The 13,568-nt window shown below is 38.4% G+C and overlaps 1 long non-coding RNA gene across 1 annotated transcript in view; it reads right to left on the reverse strand.

Annotated features, from left to right (window-relative positions):
• Positions 1-819: 819 nt before the first annotated feature.
• LOC105235545 overlaps positions 820-13,568 on the reverse strand; it is a 204,137-nt gene continuing 191,388 nt past the window's right edge. The window contains exon 9 of the long non-coding RNA XR_004624306.1: positions 820-2,243. This is a non-coding gene — a long non-coding RNA (uncharacterized LOC105235545). The remainder of the gene's footprint in view (positions 2,244-13,568) is intronic.

Here is a 13,568-nt window from a genome sequence, read left to right on the forward strand (position 1 = left end):
TTCATGGAAAATAAAGATCAGAGTGAGTAACATCAAAGGGAAGAAGATATTGAATACTGACAATTTTCTAGGAACTCAGTTTGTACTCATAGACAGCAGATATACAAAAATGAGGAAGTGATTGAGGGAAGATTTGCATCTCAAAAGCATTCATTTTATAATGCATCCACCACAGGGCTAAGCAAAACAAAAAAGGATGCCGAGGACCTTTAAATTTGTTTTCTTATTTTCTTAAAAATATTAAAATCTTTATAAGACAGACATCATGAAAGGTAAAATAAAAATTGTGTAGTACTTGATTAGAGTCTAAGAAATTGGAGCCTATAGCAAATGTTATAATGGTTCAGAGATTCCTTTTGGGAGGGCTTTGTCTTGGACCAAGTGTGATATAGCGGAGCCTTTAATGAAATGATAGGTAACATTTCAAAATAAGGAACTAGTTACACCACGAAAATAATTAAATACTTATAACTATCATCATAATCTCATACTCACTTGAAATAAAGAATAATAAAGAAGCTGTATATTCATATGCAGCTGTTTCGAGTTACTTTATAAAGCACATATAGGTTCAGTCTAGAAGCTCTCTCAAATTCCATGCAGATTTGAAAGAATATTGGATTTCACTGACACCACTTTTAATCAAAGGACCGAGCTTAACTCTAGATAAGAGCTGAGTCTGTAAATAAAGTCACTCAAGGAAACTGGTCCCATTACATGATAATCACCATTATCATCCAGCCTGCTTTCAAAGAAAAATATTTTCCCACTAATGAAATAATTAAAAAAAAAATACTACAGAAGTACAGTTAGGGAAGATAGTGAATAATATTGTACTAGTATTGTATGGTGACGGATGATAGCTGCACTTACTGTAGTAAGCATTGTGTAATATACAGACTTGCTTAATCACTATGTTGTATACCTTAAATTAATATAACATTTATGTCAACTATATTTCAATAACAAAAAAAATTATGTGAATATTTTACAAATAAAAAACAAAACAAAACATACTGCAAGTTACCACATAGAAAGGAATTCCAAAATGGTTTCAGGCTGTGACATCACCACTGACATAAATCCATCCCCCATGATTATGCCAAGGGAATACCCCTCACTTTATATATCAGGATATATCTGATTTAGGTTTGAGGAAAATTAGACCGAATCACTTCAGTTTTGCTTATCTTGATGAGCCCACACTATAGAGACATGGTGTCAAGAGCCTAAACCTTGGGGTCAAACTATTTGAACCCAGGATCTGCTACCTATTAACTGTGTGGCTTTGTGTGAATTGCCTCACCTGTTGAGCTTCAGACATCCCATTTGAAAATAGAGATAACATATAATACGCAGCAAGTCTATTACGAAGGCCATATTATCTGATAGATTCTCAATACACAATAGTTACTCTCTTGGCATCATCATTAATATTGACTTGTATTATTATTTCTGATAAGATTCTGGGCAAATCATTAACTCTTTTCAGGCTTCAACTGCCCTTGTTATGCATGAGTGGGACCTTATGACAGTCTCTTCACTTCCTTCCAGTTCTAAGATTTTATGAAGGAAATCACATCTGCCACCAACATAAACCACAAACACAAGTTATGCATTTCTGCTGAGAAGTAGTTCTACTTCTGCATTAACGGAAATTTCACAATTTACTTAAAGAGGGCTGAGTGGTGGAGGCAGAGGACTTGCCGGCAACATATTTCTCTAGGAACATACTTTCCAAGCTGGGTTCTGGGTGAAAAGCTCATGTAGGGAAGAGGAATATCATCTTTAGGAAATAGCAAAACCGTTCCGATGGTTTCCATAGGACTTTAGTCATTTCTTTGTACAATATTCGCATTATTTTTTAGTGAGTTCCACCAAGAGTGTATGTAAATCAAGGATGGTATGGCCAGGGAAAGGGAGACAGGGTTTAGAAGTGAAGGGCCCTTGCCTTGATTCCCAGATCTCCCACTGCTCAGTGACCCTGAACGTCCCTTGTCTTTTCATCAGGAATAATAATGTCCACATTTAGAGGCACGGTGTGTTGGCATTTGCAGTAGGTCTGGCACATGATAAGAACTCAGTCCCAACTATCTTCTCCTCCCCACCCCTTAGGAGCAGAGAGGTCGCTGTAGTTTTCTTGGTCAGGAGAGTTGTCAGCACTAGATGGTCAGATAACAGATGTTCTTTTGAACCATTTGAAGCTGAACTGGACACATGGATTTTCAGGAGTCTGTTGACTTCTGGAGAAAATGAAAACAGTTCATTTTTAAGCAGTAACAGTGAACTATTGACATTTTATTCTACAGCTAGAGTCAGGCTAGTTTAAAAGTGATTATTTCCCAAAGAGCTCCACAAGTGGTCTTGGAGAAAGGAGCCCCCGATCAAATGTGTTTGAAAAAACTGGCCTTATGAATATGTAATATACCCCACCGCCCCAACACATACACACTTGGAGACTCACGGTGTGAAACAGCAAGTTAAGGGCTTTGAAAAAATGCTGCAGCAAGAAGCTTGTTTTGCTGGGTTTAAGCCATTATTTCCCAGTAGTATTTGGCCAGGGAACCCTTTGAACACAAATTGAGAAATGCTATTTTTTTTCAAGAAAGGGAAGGGAGTAATACGTGTGCGTAGTACGTTTAGATTTTTGAAAGCCATTATAAAATCTGTTTTTGAACTTTAGTCACTGTGGGGTTGGGCACAGTGTTTAGATGTGAATCAGAAACTGAAGAAGGCTTAAAAATAGCAAGCTCAATGTGGTTAATAAGTGGACACTACTATGCAGGAAATAATGTTCCCAGATACTTCAGGAGTCCTTACCAAAACAGGGGTTATCATTTAATATCTGGAGAGATAAGAGAGAGGAATGAGAAGGCACTGATCAGTAAGCAATAAATAAATATTTGGAAGAAATTAATAAAAAATCCATGTTTGTGACTGACATTAAACTATGATTCATGAAATGACAAAATTGAGAAGAAACCAAATATTTTAAGATCTAAAAAGTCTCATAATTGTCTTTCTCTGCTTGACTTATTTCACTTAGCATAATCTCCTCCAATCCCGTCCATATTGCTGCAAATGTTGTTGTGAAAGACAATTATCATATGGTTTCACTCATTTATGGAACATAAGCAATAGCAGGAAGATAGGTAGGAGAAGGAAGGGAAGAATGAAGGGGGCGGTAAACAGAAGGGGGAATGAACCATGAGAGACTATGGACTTTGGGAAATAAACTGAGGGCTTCAGAGGGGAGAGGGGTGGGGGACTGGGATAGGCCTGTGATGGGTATTAAGGAGGGCACATATTGCATGGAGCACTGGGTGTTATACGCAAATAATGAATCATGGAACATTACATCAAAAACTAAGGATGTACTGTATGTTGACTAACATAACATAATAAAAAATTATTATTAAAAAAAGATTGAAAAAGTCTGTATGTGGCAGGTAAATTTTAATGTGAGTATTTAGGTATAAATATCTAAAATTCATTTCATCGATACATAGTTATTGAGTACCTATTATATGCCAGGTAGCATGCTGGGTACTAGAAATAAAACAATGGAGCAAAATCTTTGCTAGAATGGATCTTACAGTCTATATAGGAAAGGGACATAAATTAAAAATCATGAAAGTATGAAGTTGTGCCTGCAATAAGTCCTGTGGAAGGAGAGATTTATGTCCTGATTTATATTTTGGACAACAAGATGGGGAACCACACCTGCTTTATTCCCTGTTGTATCCCCAGCACCTGGCACAGAGCCTGGCACAGAGGAGTTGCTCATTAGATACTTGTTGAATTGGTTGGATGAATGAATGAGTGAATGAGTGAAGGGCAATGTACAGTAGAAGGTTATGACATAGAGTTGTCAGAGAAGAGAAGCCCTAAATGCGGCTGACTTCTGAAGGATGCTCATCGAGTAGAGGACGGAGGAAGGCTTTGCCAGAAATACATGTGCGAGGGAGGAAGCATGACGCACAGGAGGAAAGGCAAGATAGTTGACTGTTGTTGTCATAAAGAAAGAATGGAGTCATTTGTGCAAGATGGGACAAGGATCGAAGCGGCAGGAGACAGGTCCTCGAAGACCAATTAGGGAGTTCTGTTTTTATCTTAAGGTCAAAGGAAACCACTGAGTACTTTAAGCCAGAAGGAAGGGTAACCTAATCAGATTTGTGCTTAAAATTGTTATTTTGTTTCTTGAATTAGGGTGGGGAGAGAAGAGCAAAAGGAGATGAGGGTACTACCTGGGAAGCCACTGCAATAGTGTAGGTAAGAGATGATGGCAACTTGGATTATTGTAGTCATGGAAGGGTGGACGCATTCAAGAGAAATCTAGAAACTGACATCATACACAGAAGGACAGAGAGTTAATGAAAACAGAGGTATGCAGAAAGGGTCTTGGATTCTTGGCTTGCGTAACTGAAAGAATGGTGTGTCACTCCCTGAGTTAACAAGTAGTGTGGGCCCAGGTGGCACAGGGACTCCTGGATTGAGTTGAATATATGGAATGAATGGTTGTGAGTGAATAATTATGGCTCAGGAAAGGGAATCAGAAAATATGCATTTGCCTCATTCTTCCTCATGTCCTAGCACCTATTTTCCAGCCAAGATTATGGTAGTCATTGCTCCCTATGGACACTGGTCTGTATGTGTCCCTGAATTTAAAAAAAAGAACTCCCCCCACACACACACACCACACACAAGAAAAGAAAAGAAAAGAATTACTTATAACTATGTGTGGTGATGGATATTAACTAAATTTTATTTCATTAATCATTTTCCAATATATACATATATCAAGTCATTATGTTATATGCTTGAATACAGTTACATGTCAATCAAATCTCAATAAAACTGGCGGTGGGGAAGTCAACACAGTGCTCGGTATGTGAGAAATGGTTTTAGGAGTCATTATGCCTTCCCCGCACAAAGAAAAACTGTATGTCTATCTTGACATAGTATTTTTAGCATCTTTCTCCTTTTAGCATTATTCATGTTTAAGAACCCCAAAAAGAACTGGAAAACAACCATAGAAATGCAACTGAAATTTGCTGAGAGTTAGAACAAATCTCCTAAAGGTTTATGTAAAATACTGAAAGCTGAGGAAAGAAATGGTAAAATCCAAGGAAAAACCAAAGATATATTTATAAATTAGTCTGTGACACCCCCTGAAGTCTGGAGAGAGAAATTTACAACACATAAGAGAGGAAGATAGAGACAGGCAGAGAGGGGGTGGAGAATGGAAGCGCTATAACCAGCTGCATTTGAGTAGTGCTTCTCAAACTTTTTCATTTTTAATTACAGTATAGTTAATGGACAGTGTTATATTAGTTTCAGGTGTACAATAAAATGATTCAACACTTCCATATATTACTCTGTGCTCATCAAGATAAGTGTACTTTTAATCCCCTTCACCTATTTCACTCATCCCCCTTTGACAAAAGAGGCAAGAATAGGCAATGAGAAAAGGACAGTCCCTTCAACACATGGTGGCGGGAAAACCAGGTAGCTACATGCAAAAAAAATGAAACTGGGCTACTCTCTTACACCATACACAAAAATAAACTCAAAATGGACTAAGGACTAAAGGTGAGACCTGAAGCCATAAAAACCGTAGAAAAGAACAACACAGGCAGTAACTTCTCTGACATTGGGCATAGCAGCATTTTTCTAGATATGTCGCCTGAGGCAAGGGAAACAAAAGCAAAAATAAACTAGTGGGTTAATCAAAATAAAGAGCTTCTGCACAGCAAAGAAAACTATAAACAAATTAAAAGCCAACCTACTGAATGGGAGAAGATATTTGCAAACGACGTATCCAGTAAAGGGTTAGTACCCAAAATATATAAAGAACTTATACAACTCAACATACACAAACAAACAAACCCCAAATAATCCGATTAAAAATGGGCAGAAGACATGAACAGACATTTCTCCAACTTTAATGTGCTTTGGAATCTGTTGGGAAATTGTTAAAATTCCAATGAGAGCTCAGTAGGTCTAGGTGGGGTCTAACATTGTGCATCCCTAACAAGCTCCCAGGTGATGCTGATGCTGAACACAGCAAGAGTTGAGACTCGCAGAGCTTAACAAGTCGGAAGAACACTGAGTCCTGGTTCCATTAACTGTGTCCCCGGTGAGACAACTCCAGCTCACTAAGCCCCAATTTTCTCATCTCTAGTAGAGAGTAAAAATAATACCTTTATAACAGGATTATCGAGGGATTAATTGTGATAATTGTAGGCCTATAACAAGCATTTCCTAAGTGTTAACTGCCAGTATTACTAGTATTGCTAAAGTCAGAATTCCAGGAGGTGGTTAAGACTGAAAGCACAAATAATGTGAAGTTTTTAGGTAACTTCATATAGCTAATGGATCCACAAGTATTACATTTATCAAGGTGGATTAGAATGTTTGAAACATATCAAACATATCACTATGGTATATGATCATGGAGTTTAACCTATCAGGTAAATTTTATATTTTAGGTTCATTGTTTCTCAATAGTCCATTCAATAGCTCCCTGCCCAAATACCAATGCCAATAAAACTGAATTGTACCGATTTCTGGACATAGAGGACTTAAGCTGACAAAGGCATCAGCTCCATTTGAGAAAGTCAACTTGAAGACTCTCATAAGTTTGTGCCAAACAATTGCATGCTTCTATAATAATAGAACTTTCCCCTCCATCTCTCTTTCAATGCAATGTTTTTGTGTCCAACATTAGAGAGGCATAAATTACCCAAATTAAAAAGAACATGGAGAAGGGTGCCTGGGTAGTTCAGTCAATTAAATGTCCGACTCTAGGTTTTGGCTCAGGTCAGGATCTCAGGGTTGTGAGATCAAGCCCTATGTCAGGCTCTGCACTCAGTGTGGAGTCTGCTTGTGATTCTTTCTCTCCCTCTGCCCCTCTGCCCCCTTTCTAAAATAAATACATAAATCTTTTTTAAAAAACATGGAGAGAAGAGGATATACTCAGTCTATCTCATTGAATATACAATGGATTTAAAGGGAGCTCTGACTCTTTCTGACAGTGAGTGTGTCCCACAGGTCCTTCTGGAATCCAAAGAAGATAGAAGTCCTTCAAAAATAATTTACTTATTGACGTCAGTAATTCTGAAGTAAAACAATTAAGTGCTTTCAATTCATTTTATTGCAAACAATTGTGCATTGAGAATCAGCTATATGCCTGCCATTGTCCTAAGAGTTGTGCAAGGGCAAGAAGTTTAAGTGGGGTCCTAGGCCCAAGAAGTATATGATTGATTTTTCAGACAAGTCATACACAAATGAAACACAATGATGTGCAGGACACCATGTGACTGATTACCAAAGAGGCATTCATAAAAGGTACCAAAGGAGAATAAAGATGAGAACGATCAGGGTCAGTAGAAAATATTATCTGAGGAAATAGCACTTGATTTGTGCCTTCAAGAGTAACCGAATTTGGATAAAGCTAGAAGCTGGAAATTCATTACTGGCAGAAGTAGCAAGAACAAGTTTGGGGTGGAGGTGGTGAAGGGACATGGGATGATTTTGTGTCTGTAGAAAACAATAGAAAATTTTAAAAATATATCCATTCAGTATGGTGGGGCAATATCATGGGAAGATTTTGACAGTCAGTTTAGGAGACTGGAGTGGGAGAAGGCAATGCATTAGAGGAATGGATGTGAGTGTGTGGATAGCAATATATGTGCATGTATTTGTGCACTTATTTAATAGCTAGAAAAATTATGGAAACTTGCATTTTCAATGTAACACCAGGTGGTGATGCTGACATATATACCCTGTATCCATAGCATGTAGCACCTAAACTTCGTCAACACTGAAAGAATTCTGGAGTCAGGTGGGTGTTCACTCCACTCTTCCATCTAGGAACTCATTTTTGGCAATATATAGAAGGACTCTTTTGACTGGGAATTTTTGTAGTATGGTGAAAGGATTTACTGAGATTTACAGTCACGACTTACATTCTCATATAGAAATTTTATGCACTTCAATTTTCTAATTATAAACAATGACCCGTAGAAGACCACCCATGAGTTCTACCAAACAGTTAGTCAGAAGACCTCATCTGTGTGGCTCGGGCCTATGGAAACAGATCTGATCCCGCCTGACCTTCCGTGTGTCTTCAGGTATCTGTACAACATGATCCTTGTTTGGCCTCGAATGTCCATCTCTTGCTTTCAAGTCCTTATTTCTAAGTCTAGGTCACTACCCATGCAGCAGTTAGCTCTAAGTATCCCTTTATTCATCTTTATTGATTGAGTTCTTCAGAAAGTTCTGCTTCCCTCCAATAGGTTCCTCAAATTCTGACCATGGCTTTGCTGCACCAGATCCTGTGTCTGTGTGTGCCTTCTCTCTGGCAGCTGTGTTTCCTCTGGGAGAACAGTGGTCTTCTGTCTGCTGCGGCAAGCAACAGTCACTTCTTCTTGTAGTGAGAACTGAAACCAGAACCATCATATGCCATTTCCTGGACACTTCCTATTCAAGTTCCCTTCCCCTCACCCACAGAAGCTATAGTTTAGCGGTTAGGAGCCATAGGTTCTTGGATTTGAACGTCAGCAACCAACTGCATACTCTTGGACATTTAACATTTCTATACATCAGCTTTCCTTTTTTTAGATTAGGATAATAATAGTGCAACCCATAGAGTGATTGTGATGATTCACTAATACATGTAAAGGGATTTAGAAGACTGTCTGGCACACAACAGGCACCCCATAAAGGTCAGTTGCTGCTGCTTTGTACTATTCTTATGCTTATTATTAAATCTCTCTTGCCCCAATATCATGTAGATTGCATGGTATATCACTCATTAAGTTTCTCCACTTAAAATAGATTCCAAAATTACAATCTTTATCATTGTCATTTAACTAGGTATTTGAGTATTTCTATGCATATTTCTCTTTTTTTAATTTATTTATTGAACAGAGAGAGATAGTCAGAGAGGGAACACAAGCGTGAGGGAGCTGGAGAGGGAGAAGCAGGCTTCCCACTGCTCAGGGAGCTGGATGCGGGGCTTGATCCCAGGACCCTGGAATCATGACCTGAGCTGAAAGCAGCTGCTTAACCAACTGAGCCACCCAGGAGCCCCTGCATCTTTATTTCTATGTGTCAGTATACCAAGCCTGAGAGAGTACTACATTACCATTCAGTTTTAACCTTTCTGTTGGGGACAAATTTTTACTGAGAATTGAGAAATAATAGAATCTGTCTTTTAGCGCCTGATGCAATTGACAAAACTGCTATTTAAAGTGAATGAAATCTGATATTCTTAAGTGTTTTTGCTGCTACACCTTTACAAAACTTCTAAATTTACAAAAGACCCATCAACTAGTCCATCAGCTAGTTGACACATCCCTGAACCTAGACTCCAGTGTGAACTGAAACAACGTAAAGCAATGTAATTCTTATTGATGATTCTGTTATAGAGATGAGAGTTTTGTATTTGAAAACATTAAAAAGCAATGCAAAATTGGGAGGTGAGGAAGGAGTGAGATCAAATAAGCTTAAACTGTAGCGTGAGGGATAAAGAATAAATATCAGGAAACATTTATGAACAGCAAATGCTATTAGAATGGGGTCATTACAATCTTCTTCCCCGAGAGCCCTTTAACAAATGTGGATTTAGATGTAATCTGTTTTAGCTCAATAATTCAATGCATGCCTTGGCAGCAAAGGGAGTGGATTTGATTATCTTGTTAAGGTTCTTTTGGTCCTCTGATGCTATAATTCTGAAAGGAACTTCTTGGTATCCTTAAATCTTATGTTTCTCAACTAAAAACAGAAAGGCAATGCTAAACTGTGTCTACAGTGCTCTGAGATCTTCATGCTAAAGGTGTTATAAACAGCATGGATACAACAGATTTATTACTAATTGGGGAAATTGGTGACTTGAAAGAGGCACTTTGTAATTCTTAGATATTTAAGTCTTTCTTAGCATTTCTTGATTCTAGAAACATTCACCTGTAAACAAAAGCATTCTATAATATTTTAAAAACATGTTATAGCTATTTCAGTAAAGTTTTCCTTAAAGAAGAATGGCTAAGGAAACAAAAACGAAACTCTTAAGACTGAATCAACAGGTATTGATTTTGAAAGGTACATAATCATCTCTTCAGTAAAGTATAACAGTAGATACACTGCCCTCCCCCCCAGGTAGAGAATCCATAAGAAATGTGGACCTACCACTAACTTAATGAATAACCCAGCTTTGAGTCCTAGTTACACTGTGCACAAACTTCGAAAATCATTAAAGTAATCCTTTATGTATCTTTTTTACTATGATCTCATAGAGATAATCGTTTCCCCTTTATATTCATTTGACAATCATTTATTGAGCCCATAAAATATGCCAGATGCTATGTTGGACATGACCTAGAGAGAGACAATAAAAAGTAAACAGATAAGCAACTATGTGGTAATGTGCCATGGTGAGAACAGAAGGATGGGCTAGGACTTGTCTGGGCGAGGAGGACCACTTTGAGTTGGGTAATATGCCTGTCCTCGATCTGATTCCATTCAGATTAATTTCTTCTCAGTGTCCTGCTCTGTTCTATACCACAGTGGTATATTGTGACCTTAGCAGGTCACAATCCACAGGCTTTTACCTTAGCTAACTTACGGCTGGGTTTAACCAATGAAATCACTGACATGAGACTGGAGTGCTGGAAAAAGGGAGAAATCAGTGCATCCCCCACCCCCTACCCCCACCCCCCCGCTTTGGGTAGTGTCTCCAGCAGAGGCTATATGTCCTCCCTGGATTTCACCTGTCATGTCTGATGTGGTTCTAGCTTCTGCTGTGGTCCTGGACTTCAGTAAACCTACCTTCTCTTTTTGTCCCTCCTGCCAAAGGTTGATTGTGGCTTTCTGTTGTTGCTAATCTCTGGGTTGTTTTACTATCTCCTATTTGGCTTCTCAGCATTTCCACCACATAGGTAACCAATACTGTGTGTTAAATTTCTTATTTTAAATACTTAGGAGTGGTTTAATTTTCCTGGGTGGACTCTGACTATTTAGTTTAAGGCTAAACTGAAGAAATGATATTTAAAATAGAAACTAGAGAACTAAAAGGGTCCAGACATCTGATGCTGTAGAAGGAGAAGGTCAAGCTTGATAAACATGAAAGTCCACAAAGCACAGTTAAACTTGAGCTCTTCAAGGAGCATAAAGCAATCCAGTGTGGCTGTGCTATCATGTGAGAAGGGAAAGTGATCCGTTGAAACCAGAGAGATAAATGGACATAGGATTACATAGTTTCCAGTTCTAAGTATGAGAAAGATGTCCAAAGATGCTTCAATTTGAATTTTTGAAAGGTTACTCTGCCTACCTTGTGGATAATGCATTCAATGTTAGAAGGGAAGACAGTCCAGAGTCCAGCCAAGGAGATGGAGAAAAGTAGGCAGGTTCATAGAGCTTTATAAACAAGACCCAACTTACAACTGGCATCGACATCAAGGACAAAAGAAAGTGAACCAGGGAAGACTTTGTTAAATTTTAAACTGAACAACCAAGTGTATGCTGGTATTCTCAATTGAGAGAAAGAAAGAGGAAGAAGAAGGTTGAAGGCAGGGAAACAGAGAGAAGCAAGAGTTCAGTTTGGTCCTGTTAGATTGAAGTGTCTCTTAGACCTCTAAGTAGAGATGTAGAAAAGGCAGTGGGTATAGGAGCCTAGAGTTAAGGGAAGAGGTTAGAGCTGGAGATAGAAATTTAGGAATTGTTGGCAAACAAATGGTTTTTAAAACCACTGATCTGGATCACATTGCCTAAGACGAGAATGAAATTGGAAGCAATTTATTACAAGACATCAGTGATTGTTCTAAACACAGCATTTTGAAAGAAAAAGTCAATAGACACAGCTATTCAAAAAAAAAAATAGACTTTCTAAAGTACCAGTAGAAACACTTTGTACGTGTGTTAAAAAAAATCATCTAAGAATCCAAAGGCTAGCGCTACACAATTAATTTGATTAATGTAGACAGCTTTTCAAACAATATAGGACCTATGACATCGCCTGAATGGTGTTTGCCATTTACATGGTCTAAGTGAAGCAGATGCTAATTAGGAACCCTTTTCCCTCCAAGACACAAATTTTCCCAGGAAATCAATCATCTTTGATGCACTGTCTGAAATGGGTGTACAACTATCAACTGACCCTGAACATTACAAAGCTTTAACAATTTATCTTTCATTTCCTCCATCCCTTCCAGACTAGGTAATATATCTTCCAGATACTCTTGAGGATCTGCTCTGAGAAATCTTTAGCTTCTTACTTTGACATTCCACATGCAGTCAGTTGACCAAACATAGCTCTTGCCTCATGTAGCTCATCTGCTGTCCTTAGCCTTACTGCTCCACTCCTAATCTTGTGGTTCTGATCTGCTCTCAACCGGACCACCTTCCTCCTTCTGGGCAGCCCTTCCCAACATCACCCCTTTCGAGTGTGCTTTCCCTGCCATTCCCCAAGTGACGTGTTGTTCTACTTCCTGGAATTCCTAGAGTGGCTTCTTACTCATTCCTAATCACATCTATGTGTCTAGTCCTCCAGAAGAGCATCCATATGGCCTTGCCTAAGACCCCAGCCTCCCTGACATCTCCCAAACATCACTAGCTACTTATGCCAATAGGACCCCAGGTGCTTTAGTGTAAAATAGGTTTGGTGCACTTTGTTCAAATGTGTTTTGAAGCATTCAGGGAATGAAAGGTGTAGTCCCCAAATAAAGACTAGAGTTTATTTTAAAGATTCAGAATTATAAAAGAGGTTGCATTACACATGGAGAAGTGATAATGCATAGAGAAAGGGAAAGTAAACTCTATGTGTCAGTTGTGGGTTTACCGGCTGTTTTCTCTTCATTGAAAAGAAGGCATCTCGGAGTTGGAAGATGGCTTTAGCAATATAGAGAGTGGGATTTCTTCCCCCCTGTTTTTCTGATCATGAGAAGAAAAAAGGAGAAGAAAACAAAGGCATTCTAAGTGTGGAGAAGCCATAAATATAAGCTTTCCCAAAGATCATAGGAAAACTATTTCTGAACGAGACATATAAATGTTGAGAACTGAGAAATAGGAGAAAACTATCGAGAGGCCTCAAAAATAAACACCAGGCAAAAGCAAGGAAATGATTACACCTCATACAGTGCAGCTGGGTACACACAGGTGAGAAGAAATGGGGAAGTCCTGGGAAGGAAAGTTGAAGTGCAGTATGATGAAAAATAAAATGAATTAATTTTATTATTTTCATATTAATTTTTAAAGTTATATGTACACCCATAATTTTAAGTTTTACAATTATAGACACACCTATAATTTTAATAGTGGGCACCAGAGTTTCCCTTAAAGAGAAAAACTATCTTTGTCTGGGAAAATACCTTGAGATGTTGCTTTGGATGGAAAAAAGGAGTCCTCTGCAGAAACATGATGTGTAAAATGGCAATTTTTTTAACAGTTTGGATAAGCTGTTCTTCACAAACAGCTAACAGTAATGCAATGATCGGGGTAAGGAAGAAGAGAAAAGTGGGAAGAAAGTAAAGAGGAAAAAAGAGGGGCTCAGCAGCATGGCAACCTGCAAA

This window comes from Ailuropoda melanoleuca, chromosome 3 (genome assembly GCF_002007445.2).
Source record: "Ailuropoda melanoleuca isolate Jingjing chromosome 3, ASM200744v2, whole genome shotgun sequence".
In the NCBI taxonomy this organism is placed as follows: Eukaryota; Metazoa; Chordata; class Mammalia; order Carnivora; family Ursidae; genus Ailuropoda; species Ailuropoda melanoleuca.